General features: G+C 44.0%; 1 protein-coding gene across 1 annotated transcript in view; it reads right to left on the reverse strand.

The window, feature by feature from the left end:
• The window catches only part of MAP3K13 (mitogen-activated protein kinase kinase kinase 13), a 140,718-nt gene that overhangs the window by 70,995 nt on the left and 46,507 nt on the right, over positions 1 to 23,216 (reverse strand). Inside the window, exon 3 of the mRNA XM_014939697.1 lies at positions 16,226 to 16,371. The gene's annotated coding sequence lies outside the window, so the exon portion shown is untranslated. The remainder of the gene's footprint in view (positions 1 to 16,225; positions 16,372 to 23,216) is intronic.

Raw genomic sequence — 23,216 nt, forward strand, 5'->3', positions numbered from 1 at the left:
CAGCACTCAAGGTGAGGCCTCACCAGTGCCCAGTACAGGGGGACAATCACCTCTCGGGCCCTACTCCCCACGCTGTTCCTGACCCAGGCCAGGATGCTGTTGGCCTTCTTGGCCACCTGGACACACTGCTGGCTCCTGTTCAGCCGACAGTCGACCAACACCCCCAGGTCCTTTTCTGCCAGGCAGCTCCAGCCACTCTGCCCCCAGCCTGTAGTGTCCATGGGGTTGGTGTGACCCAAGTGCAGGACCTGGCACTTGGCCTTGTTGAACCTCATCCCGTTGGTCTCGGCCCATCCATCCAGCCTGTCCAGATCCCTCTGCAGAGCCTCTCTACCCTCCAGCAGATCGACACTCCCACCCAGCTTGGTGTCGTCTGCGAACTTACTGAGGGTGCACTCGATCCCCTCGGCCAGATCATTGATCAAGATGTTAAAGAGAATTGGCCCCAGTACTGAGCCCTGTGGGACACCACTCGTGACTGGACGCCAGCTGGGCTACCCACGAGTGCAGAAAAACTCCTGGGGTACGTGCAGTGCTCTGGCCCCTCTCAGCGTCACGCTGTAACGTTACCCCGGAGTGTGGGCACCTGGTGGGATGGGGACAGGGGAAGCCCAGCTGGCACATCTCTCAGATGAGACATGACAGCACTACTGAGTTGTATTTAGTAAGCACCGTAACACTTTTACCAGCAAAGAGGATTACTCCTTGCTAGAGAAGCAGCACAATGCTCAGGAGCCTCTATTGAGCCCGTATTACAAGGGGCGAGAGCAACATCCAAGAGGTGTCATCCTATTCTTAGGCCACTAGAGCTTTACGTGATGGTAATGTGATAAAGACAGCACACACAACACACCATCACAGCCTGGAGAACCAACTGCAGAGGAGCCTGCAGAGGCCTGACATGACACATGCCATCCAACACCCTGCAGAGACCCTCCAAAGCAGCGCTCAGCCCCTTGGTTCATCCCCACCAGATCGCTTCTTGGCTGCGGTTGATAAACCAACACTGGAGAATCTCCTCAGGCCCAACAGGATCACAGAATCACAGACTGATATGAGGTTGGAAGGGACCTCTGGAGATCATCTAGTCCAACCCCCTGCCAGAGCAGGGCCACCCAGAGCAGGTCCCACAGGAACATGTCCAAGTGGTGAGCTTAGATGTGCTTCAGCAGCGAAGTCACAGATGTGCAACTGCATTTCTGACGTTGGTGTCCTCCAGAAGGTAACGGAGTCAGGGGTTGGGGATGGGAAAGGACAAACATCCTAGGAATGAAGGAAATGTCCACACGGAGAGTCCTCCATTCCTCAAGCCCACTTGGCTGGAAAAACTCCCACCCACATCCTGCCAGGACTTTCTCCTTCCTTCCCTTACGGCACCTCTCGCCTTGAGCTCCAGAAGAAACAGCACAAGTAAAGGTTCACCGGAGGACTTACAAAACCCACGTACTTTACACAGAGGCAAAAAAAAAAAAGAAACCAACAACATCAAATCTATTCCTCACCCTGGCCTCCACCCAACTGTTGCTAATGCCTTTGAACCCACTCCAAGGGCCAACGTTTCGGTTGAAGCTGTAAACAGGGAAGAGGGACAGAGGTCAGAACACACACCGGGTATTTTTAGGGGTTGGGAGCAAGTGTGTGGTTTAGGTGAAATATTTCTCCCCCCCTCTTCTCCACCAAGCAAGAGTGATTTTGCTGTAAGGTCACAAAAGACTAAACCCATGCACTGGACATATTTGCCAAGGAGGGATTAAAAAAAAAAAAATAATAAAAAAGGACCCATAAGCTGGGCAGGGCTTGATGAAGTGCCAAATCTCCGCGAGCTTCAGCCTCTGCTGCGGATGCAGAGGTAACATTTGCCTCAGTTGACTCATTTTGATGCAATTATGGCCGAGAAACTCACTGGAAGTTGTAAAAGCTGTAATTCTGCCGCCGCCTTCCGCCAAGCGCAGGATCTCAGGTGAGAGCCGGGCTCCACGCACGGCAAGGTTGGGGCACCTTCCCCTGCCTACCCTGGCCCCAGGGACCACAGCTGAAGAGAAATCTGCCCCAATTTTAAATCTGTCCATAGCATCGACATCAGACGACTTTTATTTTTATGCACGAAAGCTTTAGTTAAATACTCTGCCATTTTGGGAAGTTCTACTATTTGCAATCCACTCCGCGCATCTCAAAGCCTGGAAGAGGTACCAGATATGAACAACTCCAGTCTCATCAGCCACTATCTCACATTTGCTGTAAAAACCAGAAGTCATAAGAAAACAGAAAATGCTGTAAAACCTTTCTTATCCCGCCTCCGCTTAGAGCGGAAGGATATTTTAATAACTACTAATTGGGAAACTGCTTACCTAGGAAGAGATTTTCAACTAAATCACTACTCAATTTTCTGATCCACTGGAGATAAGCCACTTACCAACTCTTGACAATAGGGGACAAAAGAGGAAGGTTAATAGTGTGAGCAGAAAAAAAAAAAAAAAATAATAAAAACCATCCACCCACACATTTTTAAACACAAATTCACCTACAGCTGAGAAGGGGTAAGAGTCTTCTGTGCTAGAAGGTATTTGCTAATTCCAGGCAGAGGGGTGAAAATGAATGCCAGCTATAAATTTAACTATCAGGCAGCAGGGGACAAAGACAATCTGAGTGACAGGAGCATTCTAGATCAAAGAATCAGATGGGAGGCCCAAAATACAGGAGACAAAACCGGTGTTAAAGCAAAACAAACATCCAAAAAAACCCCCACTACATCAAAATGGTGATTTATTTGTTTTTCAGAGCCGAGGTCTGTTACAGAAGCCGAGGTTCAAAGGGTTGTCTCCAGAAACAAAAACCCGCATGACATTTGGGGCCACAACAAAAAAGGATAGTAACAAAAACTTTGACACCAATGACAACTTGAACCTCCGCATTCTGGGTTATCCCAAGATGTCTGTGGCTACACACACACCAGCTACTGTGAAAAGAGCCCACATTTGCGACTCAGACCGGCTGAAGCTCTGTCTCATTTCACTCACCCATCTTATTTCAAATATTTTCATCTTTTCGCTCTCAAAATTAGCAATCAAAACATGTCCCTTCAGCATCTTCTATCGAACAGACTGCCTATGGATAAAATCAGGATATGCAAACACATGGGCCTGATGTCATCTTTCCATCAACTTAAAATACCCCATTTTTTCATTTCCTTAAGAGAGACATGTGGCTTGATATGATGAAGCTATTGCAGTGCCTAAACCACCTCCCCAAAACAAAAATAACGAGCGGCTCCACTCGTTTCATTGGGAGAAAACATGACATCATGCCCCATTCAGGTAAGCAAGAATATGACAAATCTTGCCCCAGTGAACCGTATCGTTAACTGCAACAGTACTCCCAGCGCCCTCATCTATTAGGAAAATGAGGGGTAAAAATCATGTGTTCAGCACAACAGAGACAGCTCAAACTGCTATTTTCAATAATAAAGGAGCACATTCCTACCCGGCTGACAGAAAGGAAAACACATCTCCTCTCCATCTCAAAAATAAATTAATTTATTTATTGCTGTAACACAACAGAAGAATTGTTTGATTAGCACACAAGGGGAAAAAAAAAAAAAATTACAATCGCCTGCACGGCAAAAAAAAACACAATTCTGCTTCTTTATACTATTTCTAGTAATTCTTATGTCAGCCCCTGGATATTCTATATATATCCATTCTCCATTGCCATTCCCTTCCCCTTTAAAAGGGGGGCACAAGAAGATAACGTGCAGAATTGCAACTGAAAAATGTCTAGCACACCGAGAGGGAGAAGGACAGGCCAGCTATCAGCTGGAGATGCAGCCATGGATAAATTAAGCTTTCACCTTCCCTCTTCCCTTCTCCTCAGCATCCTTTTTTCAGCCCTTTCACATCACAAATGCAACATCCATCTGTCCTTCTGGAATAAATGGCGAAAGGGTAGCGCTGACCATTAAGCACACACACACACACACACACACACACAAACACACACGCTGCAAAAAGGCATTTTTCCTCGCAATACTTACAAGGATGAAGATTTCCTATGTGATGCTCCATTTTCTTGTTTTAAAAAGATGGAAGGCAAAAAAAAAAAAAGAAGAAAAAAAAAAAAAAAAAGTGTGATTTTCCTACGTTTAGTTTTAATATTATATATTCACTTTTCAAATTAGGTACATTTATTACGTTCAGGTATTTTTCACTTCTTGCTATACATACCAGAATCTGTCCTTCACTGTCATCACCTGGCTTACGGCTTTATATTGATGTAAAGCTAACTCCAGGGAAACTTTTCCTAATTTTTTTTTAAAAAAAGGAAAGGAAAAAAAAAAAAAAAAAAAAAAAAAAAAAAAAAAAAAAAAAGGAAGTGTTGCAAAATAAAAGGAAATTCCACCCACACGATCCTGCAGCCTGCTGCAAAGAAGCCCAGAAGCGTGCTGACGTCACGGATTCATGAATGGATGTAAATGGGGCTGTTTGGGGATTCGGCGGCGCTGGCTGGGGCTGCGCACCGGCAGAGGGGAGCAGGGGGGCAGCCAATCCGCGCCCGCACCGCCAGCCAAAAAAAAATAAAATAAATCTCAGCACCCAACAGCCTGAATCCCCCCCCCTCCAAAACCGCCGGGAGGGCTGCGGGGCTCTTGTACTACGTGGGTAAGGAGGAGTGAGGAAGGAGGAGGAAGAGGAGAGCGCAATTTGTCGGGAAGCCAAGTGAAGCTGTTGGGTAAAATGGCATCGGCGCTGCCATTCGGCGCAGGGGACCGGGTGAGGACATCCTCCTCCAACGCCTTCGAGTCATCGCTCCGGCCGGTCTCTGCCCCTCCGTGCAGCTTGGGTAACAACAGCCTCTCGAATAACAGCCATCTGTTATACGAATCCAAGCTATTTAGCCATCAGAAAAGGAGTTTATCATCTCTCTCCGCCTTCTTTCAGCCTTACAAACCCTGGGTATTCTTATTAAAATAACGAAATATAAGCGCGCCCCGGGAGGAAGCCGCGAGGGAGAACAATAGGAGGCTTGTGTTTGATTAGCGATGCAAAAAAGCACCAACAAAATAAAAATAGGAGCCCTAACAAAATCAGGCATTCAGCTCTCCAACGTTCCCAACGGCGGGCAGACGCGCTCGCCGCGGCAGAACCAAACATGGGAGCACGCGTAGCGTCACACGTGCCGCCACGTCACCGACGGTGGGGACAGCAGCCACGCAGGGCAGCCCACCAGCCACTTCCACTTCCTTTTCCATTCCATGCCATTTTTCAGTCATTTCCATGATAGACTTCATTCCCCACGCCAGAGGCAAGGGGCACCCAGACAGATGAAATGTCCTGGTCCACATGCGCAAGAGTGTGAGTGAGCCCTCAATATAAGAAGGACATGGACCTGATGGAGAGGGTCCAGAGGAGGGCCACAAGGATGATCAGGGGGATGGAGCACCTCTGCTACGAGGACAGGCTGAGGGAGCTGGGGTTGTTCAGCCTGGAGAAGAGGAGGCTCCGGGGAGACCTCATAGCAGCCTGCCAGTACCTGAAGGGAGCCTACAGGAAGGCTGGGGAGAGCCTGTTTAGAAAGGCCTGCAGTGACAGGACGAGGGGCAATGGCTTCAAGCTGGAGGGGAACAGATTTAGACTGGAGATGAGGAGAGGGTTCTTCACTGTGAGGGTGGTGGAGCACTGGGACAGGTTGCCCAGGGAGGTGGTTGAGGCCCCTTCCCTGGAGATATTCAAGGTGAGGCTCGACGAGGCCCTGGGCAACCTGGTCTAGTTGGGGGTGTCCCTGCTGACTGCGGGGAGGTGGGACTAGATGGCCTTTGGAGGTCCCTTCCAGCCTGGGCAATTCTATGATTCTATGACTCTGATTAATTGGGACCTGGACAGGGGAAGAGCCCAAGTTGTGCCTTTATTTTTCTACCTTTGAAAGATGAGGGAAGACCACGCAATGGGCCTTCAGACCCATTGTCCAGGCCCCCACAGGACACAGCAGAGCTGTGCTCAGCCACCCTCAGGAGATTTTCGGGCATTGGAATAGGCTGCCCAGGGTGCCCAGGTTGAGTCACCATCCCTGGATGTGTTTAAGGGAGGTTTAGATGGGGTACTGAGGGATATGGTGTAGGGGAGGACTTTGTAGAGTAGGGTAGATGGTTGGACTCGATGATCCCCAGGGTCTCTTCCAACCTCAATGATTCTATGAAGGAGTGGAGGGAACCAGGAATTAAGGTGGAGGTTTGAAGGAAAACCTAGGCTGTACACTGTGCTATTACACCACCTCAGGGTTTATCAGAATTCATCCATTTGGTCCCTAAAACTCCTTCTAAACAAACTGTATCCTCCAAATTATTAAGAGCCAGAATTTCCATAGTTTCACCACCTCTTTTCCTAGCAAGTAGGAAGCGATTACTTCAAAATAGAATGTCCCAAAACTGGTGGAGCACACCTTAAGAACGTCTGAGAGAATCTCACCTTTCCTTATGGAAACTGGGTGACATCCCAAAAATAAACCAGGACTGGATGTAACAACAACGCGGATCTGGGTTTAGAAAGCATGGATTTTGTGCTACTGGATAGCACGTGAGGCAACATCACCAGGGATACCAGCTTGTGTGGAGAGTGGAGAAGGGCAGGAGGCAAAAGTCCTCCTGGAGGCTAATCCAGCCACACCTATAGGGACAATACTTACCTAAAGATGTATCTATAGGAGGGGACAGGTAGATGTTTGCATGGATTAGGACAGTAGTTCATTTTTTCATGCATTTTGACATGGAGCAAGGAACAGACAGCCAGGGCAGTAGAGCCAGTTCTTCTCCAGTTCTGTTACACCAAAAGACACCACTTGGGAGCCACATCCACTTCCCAGCACGTCTTCATCTCTTAATTGTACCACAGTGTGATATTAGACCCTATCACTCCACCGGAGTTGCACTGATAGGAATGTATCCTATCAAAGATAGGAATGTATCCTATCAGAATACACTCCGAATTCAACAGCGGCCACCATAAACTGAGCTTTGATTTCAGACTTTTGAATTTTGAGCTGAGTTGTATAAACCCAGCCAAAGGATATTAAAATTAATGCAAATTTCTTGTTACCTACTTTCAAGATCAAAGCCAGCACAAATTAGCTCTTGCTGAATCCCAGCATGATATGGGGTTGGAAGGGACCTCTGGAGATCATCTAGTCCACCCCCCTGCCAGAGCAGGTCCATCCAGAGCAGGTTGCACAGGAATGTGTCCAGGTGGGTTTGAATGTCTCCAGAGAAGGAGACTCCACCACCTCCCTGGGAAGCCTCTTCCAGGGCTCTGCCACCCTCAAAGTGAAGAAGTTCCTCCTCATGTTTAGGTGGAACTTCTTATAGTCTAGTTTGTGCCTGTTACCTCTCATCCTCTCCCTGTCCTTCTGGAACTGGGGAGCCCAGATCTATTATAGGTCTGAAGACCTATTCTTGAAGAGCTATAAGTCACACAACACAAAGCATGAGATTTCTACCCAGACAACACAACCACTACTGCATGCAAGGAGAAGGAGAAGCAGGAGCAGGGGTATGGTAAGAGACAGCTCTTCTTCACAGGGTTCACTTCTTGCCAGTTTTGGGGATTTCAATGGAGTTTCAAACCCCAATTGCACCATGTTATTTCGTATTTGGACCTACTCTGACTCCCTGCCTTCCCTTCCCCTTCGGAGCCCAACGCTTGGCCTCACAGCTGACCTCACCACCATGCACCAAAACCAACAGCTTCCAGATTTCCCAGGCACTTTCAAAAAAACACAAACAAAAAAAATGGTTATTTCCTCTCTTAATCTAAACCAAAAAGGGATACATTCAGGAACTAGAAGGGGGAGAGCAGTACCACATGCAAGAAGTGGAAGAAAAGCAGGAATATTGCTATAGAACAAGAAAAGTCAGAATAAAAATAGAAAGGAAAATCATTTTCAGAGGTTTCCAAGGGTTAATTGAAATAGCATTTGAAAAAAACAGCCAGCAGGGAAAATAAGATGGAACAAAACTCCAGGAAGACTCCAGTAGAGAAAAAGAGCTCGCACATACAACTTAAGATTTTCTTCTCCATGGTGACTTGGTTCCACACACTAACACTCAATTCCATCTGTGTCCCAACAGCTCAGGTTCGAATGTTCAAACACAAAGGTCCTGAATTTCAGGCGAGATAACTACCTTCACTCATTAGGAAGAAGAAAAAACAAGCATTGGCCTAAAACTGATGGCTCTTACGAGATTATGTTGGTAGCCAAATAAGAGCATCAGAAAACAGGACGGTCTCAAGCAGTTAGATATTTTCATAGCACACATTACATAGCTCAGTGGCGAGTAACTAAGTTGATCAAAATTAGGAAGAGAAATTGTTTTCCTCCTCATTCAGATAAAAACACGGGTAAAAGCTGGGAACTCTGCGAAGTATCAGATGCCCAAACATGATTCTACGGATAAGTTTAGTTCTGTATTAATGTGAAAATAGAAAAAAAAAAAAGTGTACGAAATACAATGAGGATGTAAGATATTAAAAAAGCAAAGTTCCTAAGGGAGCATACAAGTGCTAGGGAAAAGTTCACAGGTAGCAGGATTTCTGAAAGGACCAACGAGTAACGAAGTCACAGGACCCCAAGGAGACATCGCAGGCAAAACTGATGGCAAGGGGTGCAAAAAAGAAAGCTAGAATTATTTAAAAAAATAAAAATATCTGTTCACCATATTTGAAAAAGATAATTAAGCACTTTCAAGCCAATTAGTAACTAATAGGAATGTTATATGACATCTGCTAGGCATAACATTTCAAGTTGGCACATCATATTAATTTGAGCCCCGTCCTAAAGTAATCATTTAACAAGTTCTCCAATCCTGTGACCTTCAATTTTAATAAATTGGAAAATTACTTAAAATTGCAGAAGACTGAGAAGAACACATTATGCCAATAATCAAAAATAGCATACGTTGGCTATTTATAGGCCTTGGTAACTCATACAGGTAACCTGGTGACCTTGACCTTGGGCAAAAATCCTGATACAACCTTTGATAGGAAAGGATGGTTCTGCTGCACCGGAGCAAAGGCCCCTTCATCCCAGTGTCCTGTCTCTGATGGTGGCCAGTAACGGACACAAAGGGAAGCAGAAAATCAAAGCAAATACCCAACACTTCTTGTGGCACGTTCCACTCACAAAAGCAGAAGATTAGAAAAAAGTTCAAAGTGACCCAAAGGCTAATGTCATAGTTATCCATCAAGAAGGCTGTTTATAAATAAAATAAACAGGTGAAGTGAAACAGCAAGTGATTCTCTGACAGGAGAAAGTCTTGGTGAACATTTGCATAGATAAGATGGGTAGAGGGACATTTTAGTGTCAGGTTCTAAAATCTGGGAAATCTTTGATCGACTCTTCCAACCCTGTAGGCATGGGTTGGAACCTCTTCTGAAGGACCTAATCTTCTGCAGTGGGGTGGGTGACAGGAAGGGAGGAACACAAATCCTGCTTAAACCATCAAATCTTCAGGCTTTTCACCAGAATCTCCCCAGATCTGAGACTTTGAGAAGTCCTCCCTGCAAAGGTAGGTGAACAGGACTGCAATTTGACAGGACCAGCACCCAGAAAGATTGATACCCATCTTGTCAAATGTCTACCCCAAAGCTGTTCAAACAAACCCACAGACACTTGGACCACCACCATACAGCTTTCATAGTTAAGTGCTACCAACTTTGGTTACCAAAGTGAGGTTTTTTACAGCAAAACCACTTTCCACACAGTTGCCAGTTGTTTTTTTTTTGACTAATTGTGCTCTGCAAGGTATAATGAGTAGGAGTACCTAAGACTATATGATTACTTCCTTTAACCTTGTATTGTCTTTAACAACACTCCAGGAACTTATTAAAAAGACACTAAATAAAATAAAAGCCACTGATAAGACTTCAAACCAAAAGAGGGGAGATTTAGATGAGATATCAGGAAAAAATTCTTCACTGTGAGGGTGGTGATAGCCTGGCCCAGGTGGCCCAGAGAAGCTGGAAGGGCCACCCTGGAGGGGTTCAAGGCCAGGTTGGAGGGGGCTTGGAGCAACCTGGTCTGGTGGGAGGTGTCCCTGCCCAGGGCAGGGGGTTGGAACTAGATGATCTTTAAGGTCCCTTCCAACCCAAACCATTCTATGATAAGACAAAATACATTACGTCTTCCCTTGTTTAAGCCTGAGGTTGGTATCCATTAATTTTAAAGGCGTTTCTGGGTGGCTTTCCAAGGAAACCTACTCTTTCCAGATGAGCCCTGCCTTTTAGGCTCCTCACATTACAAAAGTTTGTGTAGTTTTAGGAGAAGTCATGCCACTATAACATTAAGAAGTGCTCTGGTGAGACTGGTGAAGTTCAGAAGACTACCTTTGCAGATTTTCATCTTTCCTGAAGGAAGACAGCCCAGCTCCCCAGAAGCTCTGGAACGAAAACTCTGCTACATAAGAGATATTAGAGCCCATTTCCTTGCTGTTAAAAAGGCAATTAATGCAGTAAGTCAACAAGAGCCTTCCCAGATTTACAGTCGTTGCGGCCAGCTGGCAGGAAGCACAGAGGAGCCACGTGAAGCAGAAGATGCACCTTTGTGCCTGGGCAGGAAGTTAAGACTACCTTTGCAGATTTTCATCTTCCTGAAGGAAGACAGCCCAGCTCCCCAGAAGCTCTGGAACGAAAACTCTGCTACATAAGAGATATTAGAGCCCATTTCCTTGCTGTTAAAAAGGCAATTAATGCAGTAAGTCAACAAGAGCCTTCCCAGATTTACAGTCGTTGCGGCCAGCTGGCAGGAAGCACAGAGGAGCCACGTGAAGCAGAAGATGCACCTTTGTGCCTGGGGAAGCTGCTAACTAAGGGCTTCCTCCTCGGGGGAACTCTCTGCCACCTGGAACTACATGGACTCAGGCCACATCCTTTCCTTGGGTCAGGGGAACGTGAGGGCACCTCAGTTTATCTCCTTCCAAGCTTGTCTGTATAAGACCTGTAGGAATTTTGTTATCTTAAACCCTCCATCTCTAGGACATGGTTGAAATCAGACAAGGGGATGTAAAGTTATCAAGGACAGAATGAACAATCAAGGAAGTCAACCTAAATACAGATAGTCAGCAGTAGGGTAATGCAACCAAAGAGATGCAAATCTGATTATTTGCTGGGGTTTTTTTTCCTCTAGAAATCGTTTGCTGAAAACCCTTAGCAGAGGCCCTGTGAGACAAGCAGATCTATTTGTTCAGGGAAACAGTCACAAAACAATGCTCCTCCCAGAGAACATGCCAAAATGAAGTCTTCCGTAACAATAATTAACTCTAATAGAACTGCCAGCAGCGAGAAATACTGCAAAAGGAGTAAAAATAACTATGTATAATTAGCAGTTACAAGGGACAATTCCAAAGCCAACTGAGCTACAGTCACCTTTCCCCTCCCAGGTTAGGAGCCTGCACAAGGAACGAGAGACCTGACAATGAAGCCTCTGTACTAGTGCCATGTGGAAAGAAAAGTCCCATAATTGATGTTATTCCCACAAAAAGGCATGAATCAATGGGAAACTATTGGGGCGAGGAATTAATGAAACTGGAGAAGTGATTAAAAAATGCTGTACAATTCCCCAAGGTCAAGTTTTGTTCAGAGGGAAAAAATAAAATCACCTGCACAAATATAGAAACAAGCAGCTGGTTTGTAGATAAGGATTCGGGGCTGAGAGGACCACAGGCTGAGCACAAATTATAAATATCAAGTTGACACAAACAAGGCAACTTCTCTCCATTGATAGGAGCCCAAATTCCCAAACTACTCAGTTTTGGTCAAGTCCATTTTTGGGTGAAACTTTTCAAGAAAAAGAGGAACCATGACAGAAGTCCAAGAAAAGAGAATTAATAAGGTGAGCTCCGAGGGGTGAATGAGCGAACTCATTGAGGTGGCTCCATCTAAACAGAGTAAAACCAGAAGCTAAGATTGAGATACGACATATTTCTATTAAATACAGAAACAGTTTCTGCAAAGGAAGAGGAAACCCATCCTCCACATCTATGGTGAGAAGAAAAAGTAATGGAGACTCAAATGAAAAAAAAGAAAAATTTAACTTAGGCCATTAGAAGAACTTTTCAAAATAGTAAACAGAGGGAGCGCCAGCCTAAGGAAGTCCTGTTGCCTCCTATATTAAAAGGTAAAGGAAAAATAAATAAAAAATAATCACCTCACAAGAATTGTCCAGCAATAATGATGATGCTTTGATGCAAAGGGTCAAGATGATATTTTGGAACCTTTCAGTCCTCTTCTCCTATGAAGGTATCGAAGTACTGAAAGCTTTGCAGCAAGACCAGAAGTTAAAAAAATTAATCTGATCATTTGCAGTACGAGGTCTTGCCAAATTAAATCTTTCCATCCCTGCTACTGTTATACAACCTCTCTGAGGAATATTATTCAGATCTCTACCAAAAAAACCTACAAAAACTGCTGAAAGCCCATTAAGGCAGCAGAATTCAAGCATTTGTAAGTTAGAGACTGCCAGAATAAGGCACTATATTTAGTACTACCAGTTTTCTCTGTAGTACTGTGATAAAGTTCCTTCAAGAATGGTGGATGAGCCCTATGTAAATATTCCCAAGACAAATAAAACCTGCTCAGCATCTTCCTCCCAGACTCGTGTCACTCATGAAGCTATGGGTAGCTTTTGTTTCAGAGCTTAACTGCTTTTCCTTCCTCTCTCCCAAGAGATTGCTGTTCCCCCGCTGCTAAATGCAGACCCCAGAAGAGTCCTCCTGATCTGCCTGAGGTATCACGACACAGGATTGCTCACTTGGTGAAGAGTTATGACAACACTTTAAATAGTTGCAGTCATGACTAACAGATTTTTGGTCCAGAATATTCAGATTGAGAGCACTAAACTTGTCAGCAGAGGTGATTTTGATCCTTGTTTTCAAGCCCAGTGTTGGACGTAGGATGTAGAAGGCACCTCAAAGCAGGACACTCTCAGGAGAGGATCTATGGCATTCCACATACTCACTTTCTGAATTAAGTCATAGAGCTGTCCTTCAGGGACAATAAAAATAAAATAGAATTCACCGAAAGGGCACACAAGTCTTAGCCAATGTCCTAATACTTCAACTTAATCAAACCATCAGCTTCGGATTGCACAAGATTTGCCCATCCAGGGAAAATAAGCACCACATTAGTAAATTCAGGCCATGGCTAAGAGAGAAAAGAACAAAAGTCCTGTTCAAAAAGCACATCAGCTGAAGCATTAACCCTGGGACCTTCTGGGATAGCTCTTTCCCAAGCATGTTTTATAAGAACAAAAGTCCTGTTCAAAAAACACATCAGCTGGAGCATTAACCCTGGGACCTTCCGGGATAGCTCTTTCCCAAGCATGTTTTATAACCCACAGTCCTCCATGAGCAGAGTAAAAAAGGTGACCGCACTTCCCCTCAAGCAGAGAGAGGCGAGCCCGCTCAAATTCCAATTTCCTCTTTATTAGTAAGCAAAGATTTACAGAAAATGCTTGTATATATACAAAATATACTGGAGGACAAAACCACAACAGACTACACGAAGCTTGCCTGGTTCACTTGCTCTCCCATGACATGCCATCTACTAAATGTCATAGCCCCCCTAAGGAGCCGTAGTTTGTACCCTGAAGCCACCACTACACATAGAGCACTCCAACATACACTGCCTTGTCTCCTACTGGGAAAAAATAAGATAAATAAGATAAATAAGAAGCAACATCGATGAAGCAACTGATGAATTGGTGTTGATGAAGCAAGGACAGGGTAGTTCAAGCAACTAATTGCTTTCATTGAGATGAAACCAGGTTCAAATCAAGGGAGAATTTAATTCTTCGGCAAAATACTTCACCTTAATTATAACTCATAATAAGAGACAGCTAAAGTCTAAATATATGGATTCTCTGCCTCTACGGCACCCACCACTTCTCGGGTAAAAATTGACAGCTTTTATATTTAGAAACGAATCCCAAAATGTAGCTCCATCTCACATCTTCTTGCAATCCCACTCAAGAGGTGGCTCAGGCACCTCCTGAAACTTACATATCTGCAGCTGTCTCTGCATGAAGTATCTCCTTATGACAAAGGTCACACAAACTTAAAGAAAACCTACAGAACAAAACCACTTTCAGTCTCCTTGAGGGAAGCAACTAAACGTTTTCTTGCATTTAGATATATATGTTCACTAACTGAAGAAAACTTTAGGTAATTTTACAGTTAAAGAGATAAGAATAAGTGATTTTTCAGCTATCATCTCTAAAGCAAACAAGAAACGTTTTTTTAAAAACACTCCTCTAAACTTAATTCTCAAAAGATTAAATAATTTTTAGACGATTTGCTCAAAACAACAAACATTTTTTTTAAAAACACTCCTCTAAACTTAATTCTCAAAAGATTAAATAATTTTTAGACGATTTGCTCCTTTTCAGTTTTTCACATAGATATATGCACATTTACTAACATACAAGTTTTACCATTTAATTTTTAATAAATAAAATAAAACTAAAAAAATGCATGCATGACACGGATTCAACAGATGATACATTTTTAGGAATAGCAATATCCAAAACACATCAGAAGCTACATACATTAAAAAAAATATGGCAAGCTCACACAGATGCATTAGAAGATTAGAGAACACAAGTCAGAAAGAAAGAAACCTCCTGCCATTTATGTCACATCTCAAAAGTGACAAGAGACCATAAAGACTCACTTTGAGGACAGAGGGGAAGAAGAGTACACCAAAAGCCATCTTAAATCTCTGCATCCTATAATGTCCAAAGGTGCTTTTACAAGGCTGGCCACTCCTCAGAAAATGAAATTGGAATTAGTCATCAGGATCACCACACCTGAGACTGGATGCCTCGTCAGTCAAAGCTCTTTGCCCAACACACAGAGAACTTTGCCTCACGGGGAGCTCCCTGAAGAAAAAAAACCAAGTTTCCTTGGAATATGAACTAGGACGCTCTCAGTAAGGGAACCTCTAGAGAGACCAGGTCAGTCCGACTAGAAATAGGAAGGATTTATACACAACCCTCCCTGCTCACTGTGCCTGATTTCCAGGCTTCCAGTTAGCCCTCCACGTCCGACTGCAGCGAACTCTGCCCAGTGCTGCCTGCTCCCTGGGGAAGCTTCTCATCACCTCTGAGGACTTTCTGCTTCTCAAGTGTTCCCTGAGTCTCCCTGCACCAGCTGCAGGCTCCTGGCTGCCTCCTGCATCTCTGACTCCTTCCTCCTCCCCTGGCCATGCTCAGCCTCCCACAGCTTCCCTCCCTGAGCTCCGGGATGCATCCTCCTCCGGGATGCAGGCTCTGCCTGCTCACAGACAGGCAGCACAACTGCAAACAGAAGTATGAAACAAACAAGCACCAAGATACTTTTTAATGAATCTCCCTTTCACTATAACAAAACGGGCCGTGAGCTTGCTAAAGGAAGTCCCTGAGCATGGCTGATACTTGCCAAAGGGAAGCAGGACACCAGGGATGCACAAGCTCTGCCCTACCTACGGCAGAAGACATCAGAGACAGAATCAGCAAGGAGTGAGGCAGCTCAGCCAAGTCCCTGCACAGAGCAGTTGCCTCCAACAGTAAAGTCTGACACTACTTCAGACACCTGACATTATTTTAGAAATGATGAACAGCTCCTTGAAAACAAACAAATAGCTAAAAACACATAGTTCTTATAGTACCGAACCTATAACCTGCTCAGATTTCAAAATGAGCCACGAATCTCTGCATTTTCTGGAGCTTGGCTGGTGTCTCTACTCCAGCTACAACAGCCCGGATTCCTGTGAGGACATTTGCATTCTCCAGCCAATCACCAGAGTAAGTACAACAAAAAAGTACTTATAACAACAGAAAAATAATATATCCAAGTTATCCCCTCGCAAAATCAGTACAACCTGACTTAATAGGTTCAAATGCTTTCAGAGTTCAAGCTACAGTTGAAAAATGTAAACACTGTAAGATTAACTTCAACTGAGTCCACACAAACAGCCCTTGGGCACTCAGCTTGTTCTCTCCCATCTGAACTGGACCCTGTTACAGGTGTCTGCAACCGAGGTTGTGGACACAATATAAACTGAGAAATTAAACTTACCTCACTCCCACCACTGAAATAAAAGCACACCTAAAATTTAAGGACAAGGGCAGGAGTGAGCACTTTACTGTTTCACATCTTCTCAAGTTTCTCACTCGTTAAAACAGTTTAAATGCCAACAGCCGCCGATACCTGATCATTCTTCCAGCTGCACTGAAAGCCCATGTCCTCGTGGCTTCCTGCACATCTGCCTCCTCTTCAAGTCAGGTAAACCCAGCTGTTCTCTGGAGCTGCACCACCAGGAATGGTCAGGAGAGTCCAGCACTGAATTCTTCTCTCTAGAAAGAGCAAGAAAAAACTCAGAATCCTATTGAACATAAATGTATTTAAATAAAACGCTCCAGCGATCCATCCGAAACATCTCATTTGCATATCCTGATGTTACGTGGCACATTTAAATTCAGCAGAAAACATCCAGATTTGAGCATGCACTTTCAAAAAGAAGCTAGGGGTAGAAAAAGGCCTCAGCACAGTTAGTACATCCTTTCTTAGCGCAGGCATACACTCTCTAATCCTTTTACAGAACAATTTTAATCTAAATTAAGCAAGCAGCTCCAGTAAAAGAGCTCACAGCTTTCCATATGACTAAATTGCATCATTTGGGATTGCATTAGGTTTTAAAATAATGTACTTTAAGGTTATCTATTAGTGACTTTTTTCACTTAATTTTATACCTAAACTCCAAGTTACTTGTTTTCTTAATTTTAAGCAAGTTTTAGGAGAACTTATTACAGTCCTACCCACAAACATTGTTCTCCTTATATCCTTAATCAGCACAGACACAGCAAGGCTACTTCAGCACTGAAGGAGACACTCAGTAATACCAGCACAACTGTCTTGCCAGAATTAAAGAGTTTGGCCAACAAAAGGTTGCAGAGCCACAGGCACCATCTGCCTCTCGTTAGGCAGCACACACCATTCAGCTGCTCTCAAGACCACTCCCAAAGTCTGGGAAGTTCAGCTTATTCCTATTTTTTTTGCAGGATCATAGAATGGTCTGGGTTGGAAGGGACCTTCCAGATCATCGAGTCCAACCATCAACCTAACACTGGCAAAACCCACCACTAAAGTAGGGAATGAGATGCCCACTGGACTGAAACCTATGTCAGATCTAGGTTTTGGAGCTGTGGATGGGATAACTGCAATTTAGGGTGACACTGAACATACTCTTCCTTGAAGAGACCTCATATTGGAGACCTTTTTCATCAATCTTGAGTGTTAAAAAAAAGGAAGAGCATAAAGCTTGGACAAGCAGTGTGTTGGAATACAGGCTGAGAGCTGGGGTTGTTCAGCCTGGAGAAGAGAAGGCTCCACAGAGACCTTATAATGGCTTTCCAGTACCTGAAAGGGGCTACAGGAGAGATGGGGAAGGACTCTTGATCTGGGGGTGTAGCGATAGGATGAGGGGTAATGGTTTTAAACTGAAAGATCATCTCTTAGATGAGACATCAGGAAGAACTTCTTTGCTGTGAGGGTGGTGAGACACTGGAACAGGTTGCCCAGAGAAGCTGTGGCTGCCCCATACCTGGAGGGGTTCAAGGGCAGGTTGGAGGGGGCTTGGAGCAACCTGGTCTGGTGGGAGGTGTCCCTGCCCAGGGCAGGGGCGTTGGAACTGGATGATCTTTAAGGTCCCTTCCAACTCTAACCGTTCTGTGATTAAACCAGTAGGAATAAGCATCATGTTACCCTCCCATCTCAAAACTGCATACTTTGATTTGACCCAAGATTAAGTTTGAGGATTAGTTTAAAATTACATAGCAAACACAATAATGAGATCTGTAACAACTATCCTTAGTGAGAAAGAAGGTGCCACCAGCATTCTGGTATAGGAGACAGCAAGGACTGTGAGTGGGAGCTGTTTGTTTTCATGGGGTCCCTCCCACGGAGCAATTCGCCCCACACTCTTCACAACCTTCTTCTGCTACCTCTTATTTTGGCACATTTAATTTCTGGCAGTTGCATATTCTGTAACAGTTGCTTTTGATGGTAACATCAGAAAAACAATCTCAAAAGGACCGTTGGGAACTGATCTCTACAATTATAAATACAACTTAGGAGAGTAACAGTTATGCTGTGTTACAGCAAACAGGAAAATTTTTGTATTTGAGAAAAACAGTTCACAATTAGAGAAGCTCAAGAATTAGTATTGAATACACCTTATAAAATTACTGACCAAGGAGTCACAACAACAACTCCTGCAGAACAAATTCCCAGCACTGACACGCTGGTCTTTCACCAACCCCACTGTAAGTCTGGTCGCTGCTGTCATTTCATTTTAGCCCTGTATTAGTTCGCTCCTTATCTTCTCTAATTTGTCACAAAAAGAGCAAAGGAAATTCCACATTCCCAATAAAAGAAAGCTTGTGAAGTCAAGGTTAGGCTACAGTATTTGGGCAATAGAAAGGAGGATGATCATAGGATGCCCAGGGAGGTGGTGGAGTCTCCTTCTCTGGAGACATTCAAACCCCACCTGGACACGTTCCTGTGGGACCTGCTCTGGGTGGCCCTGCTCTGGCAGGGGGTTGGACTGGATGATCTCCAGAGGTCCCTTCCAACCCCATAGCATCCTGTGATTCTGTGATGATACAGCAATGTTCTTGCCCAAGAAAGTACCCATTTGCAAGCGCATTTGTACCAGCCCTGCCTTTTATTTACAGAAAAACCATTTATTTACAGAATAATTTCCAGGTCAATCACCTTCCTGGAGGCAACACGTCGATACCGGCAACACCACACACACAACTGTAGTAAATCTCTTCACCCATTAACATCACCAGCAGCAGAAGGTAATTCCCCCCGTGCACCAAAACCTCTTGCTGTCCTCTCACATGGAGTTATTTAAGAAGTGGCAACGCTCCTCCTGGATGACTTCTCCCATCTTACTCCAGGGCTTGCAGAGAAAAATCAAATCCCCAAGGCAAGATAAGCCAGCAGAGCTCTGCTTGTCCACTACCTCAAGCTGAGACAACCAGTCATCAATACCAGCATTATTCTAGCAGGAGCTGGTGCCCAAGTAGTTTTACAAAAGCTCCCAGTCAGCAACTCACTGGCACCAGTACAGCGGCCACGGGGACCACATGTCCCCAGAGGGAGATGGGGACACACGAGCAAGAGTGAGACGTGGCAGCCAAATTCTTATAGAAGCTTAGATGTTTGACCACTCCAAAGCAGATGAACAGGTATACCTACACCTTGGCACAGACCATACCCAACACCTAGCAAAAACCCTTCCAGAAATAGGGAACACACCACATAGGTATGTCATTTAATTTCTAATTAGCACAAGGCTGAGAACAACATTTATTAAGCAGCAAATAACTCCTTCCAACAGAGTTAAGGAGGGGTACTTTAAGACAAAAATTAGTAAATATACATACATTCTAACAGGTTTATTAGACAAACTTCAGAGTGTATCTTTTTTTGTATATTAAAAATGTAAATATTTGACTTTTTTTACAAGAAAATTACACAGTAGTTCCATTAAATCAATGAAAAAAAGCCCCCAAAGGTAGTAATACCAATTTCTACAACTGTTTTAAGACAGGAACGGTGCATGTAAACACACAGAGGTTTATTTCCTTGCTTAAAAAACCCAAACATTTTAAGTAGAAACTACAATGAAGCAGTAACACATAAGCAATAACACCTAAGAGAATCAAAACCACACAAAACCAGTAGAGTGTATCAGTTTTTTGTATATGAAAAATGTAAGTATTTGACTTTGTTTACCAGAAAATTTACACAGTAGTTCTATTAAATCAATGAAAAAAAGCCCCCAAAGGTAGTAATACCAATTTCTACAACTGTTTTAAGACAGGAACGGTGCATGTAAACACACAGAGGTTTATTTCCTTGCTTAAAAAACCCAAACATTTTAAGTAGAAACTACAATGAAGCAGTAACACATAAGCAATAACACCTAAGAGAATCAAAACCACACAAAACCAGAAAGATTGCGTTTGATTACATTATAGTTCTAAACACAATTATGAAGCAATAACACAGACTTTAGAGAATCAAAACCACACAAAACCAGGAAGATTGTGTTTGATTACATTATAGTTCTAAACACAATTCTCATCTAGCAGCACATAAAAAAAAAAACCAACAACCAAACCAAAACCATGAGACCCTGGATGCCTGAAGCTGGCGGAATGCCATCAGAATGAATTATTGAATTTCACATGAAAAAATAAAACCACGAGACCCTGGATGCCTGAAGCTGGCAGAATGCCATCGGAATGAATTATTGAATTTCACATGAAAAAATACAGCCATCTCAGGACAGATTTTAAAGCACCATTTGGTAACTGCTAGCAAAGGGAGGGATTGTCAGGACCCTACACGAGAAGGGACTCCTGGGGCCGAAGGACTTACACCACCAGATGACTTCAGCTCTCCCCGCACTTCCATTTACTGCCCTCTTTAATAATATTCTATCGGCTTTTAACACTTGCTTTCCAGGTCCAACCTGAAAGATTTCATCCATCTATAAGCCAATACAGCAGGGTGTATCACAGATTTAAGCTCTTAAGAATGCATAAATGCATTTACTTGGTAAAAACTGTTAATTCAAATAGAAACAAATACAAAAGCCAATCGTACGTAATACAGAAATCGTACAAACTGGAAACAGGGTTACAAAACATACCTGCTCATCTGATTATTTTTTTTCCTTTTTAAAATAATCATAAAGGACCCAAGGAATTCTTACAATCTAGTATTTCTCATCCTAACAAAGTCCCAGCAGAATTCTGAGCCTTCGGATTCAAACGCTAACCCCTGCAGATGGATTTTGTTTAAAGAACCGAACAAACAAAACATTATTTGCTGCGAAATTCTTCTACTTGTGGTGAAAGCCAAGCTGGCCTGAAATCAATAGGACTGTCAGCATTGTTTGCGACGGAGCTGGAATTTCATTTCCTGAGCCCAACTTAAGATCTCTTCAAGATGCTGCTCACCGCTAGAACACGGTTTGCACTCTCACCATCACATCTGTAGTTTAAAATAAAATGTGCAAAACGAATACTTACAGGGAAGGCTGCATTAACAGCATGAAAGTAGCAGCTGTGGCTGATTTCTTGAGAGAGTAACCTTTGTCCCCAGCCTGGTTGCTGTGCCTGGATTCATGCTGTTCCTCTACCCTACCCAGGCCTTGAAGCCTTGGGAAGTTCCTACCCCAACTCAGCAAAGGTGGGAGGGGTTGTTATTTCAACCGTGGGCCGATAACAGCTTATCAGCAAGTTTTCAAAGGTTAAACTCAACACGTTTGCACAGCAAAAGTGCAAAGAAAGCACAAGGAAAACGTTGAATTAGTGGTCCCTCTCCTGCTGCCACAGGTCCCTTCAGTCAGGACCAGAACCTGCCGTGCAGAGCAGCAAAGAGAGTTAAACCACAACTCCTGTCTGGAGAAAATGTCTTTGGAAGCCAACAAGAAAGCAACAAAAGTGCTTTCTTTCAAGGGAGGAGCTTGCATTCCCTGTTATGTTCCTACTCTCTGCCACACAGGATGGAAAAGCTAACCCCAAATCTTCAAGGTTGGTCCTTAAACACAAGGCAATTTTATTACCGTTGCCAAATTTATCACTGACACCACAGCTCCATGACAACTGCCTGGTAAACAAAAACAACACAAAATCTTCAATTTGGGGCCTGCTATGATTTTTTTTTACTTCTATCCCAAGCACGCTACCGAACCGTAAAGGGCTGATGCAACTTTAAATCAGAAAAAAAACCCCCAGAGTTACAGACTCATTACTAATTCATCCTGGCTGAAGCTACATACCAGCAGCTGCTGCCTCTCTCAATTAACAGCAAATATTGAACAGTATTGTCATTTAACGGTGTTTACTGCCTGCTGCCCTGTCCGCTGTCACATTTTCAAAGCATTCTGGCACAATTTAAAGTATCAACATTAATAAACAGAGTTTACTTTAACCCTTTCTATATCAGCAGAGTTCTTCTGGCACAATTTAAAGTATCAACACTAATAAACAGTAGCTTACTTTAACCCTTTCTATATCAGCAGAGTTCATATTAGAAGTGCTTTCCTCACTTCATAACGTTCTTTAGGTGTTTGGCAATAGCTGAAGCCCAGAAAGCCAAGGTGCCACCCGAAAGGGACTCGTAATTCGGAGGCCCACAGGGTGCTTGGCTTCGAGCACAAGTGTGAAAAACGATGGGAGTCCCTCCAGCAGAGCAGCCCCCCCCCTTCAGAAATGAATGCCAAAAAAGATGAAACAAAAGAGGAGGAAAAAAAAAGGAGGAGACCACACATTCAGCCTCTGTTGCTGAAGGAGAAAAAAAAAAAATATGCTAAAACAAATGAAAAAAAAAACCAAACCAAAAATCAAGTTATAGCCATTCTGTGGACAGGTCAGACCGATGCTGTGATTTCTGATGACCCCATCTCTGCACGAGGAAGTCAAAAAAGCCCACATTTGCCTTTTGGACAGGCCGGTTTTAAAGCAAATGACAATGCAAACAACACAATCAGAGCAAGCAACTGGAAACCATGCACTTCTCCTACGATGCCTCTGCAGGTACTTTGGTGGCCTGCTTGCTCTGCCGTGTCAAGGTTGCTGGAAGCCACTTAATGCACAAACGACTGTACAGATTTTATATTTCATTTACACGACGTGTTCCCAACAAACCAGCAGGCAGCAGCATCTCAGCAGCTTTCCTACCAGCTTGCTGCCAACTGGGCCAGGGCCAGCGCGTAGACACCAGCGACCTGGAGAAGAGAAGGGGTGCTGAGCCAGTCAAATTCGACTGCAAGGTGCACGCTGGCAATTTAGATACTACGTGAAAACATCAAGCAGCTTCTGTCATTACAGCAAAAGCCAGAATACCACTTCCAAGCTGAAACTGAAATTGGAAGAATTCACTTATTTCTGAGGTATTGTACTAGGCCTTCTGCAGAGGGGACTGTGTTATAAGCACAGGAGCTCCAAGGAATGATGCTCTGAGGGACACATCAAATATGCAAGGAAACTGGGCAGCTAAAAGTCATCGTGCCTCTAGGGAAGTCATCGTGCCTCTGTACTCGGCACTGGTGAGGCCTCCCCTCGAGGGCTGGGTTCAGTTTTGGGCCCCTCACTACAGGAAAGACATTGAAGTGCTG

This window comes from Calidris pugnax, unplaced genomic scaffold, assembly GCF_001431845.1.
Source record: "Calidris pugnax isolate Ruff unplaced genomic scaffold, ASM143184v1 scaffold37, whole genome shotgun sequence".
Classification (NCBI taxonomy): Eukaryota; Metazoa; Chordata; class Aves; order Charadriiformes; family Scolopacidae; genus Calidris; species Calidris pugnax.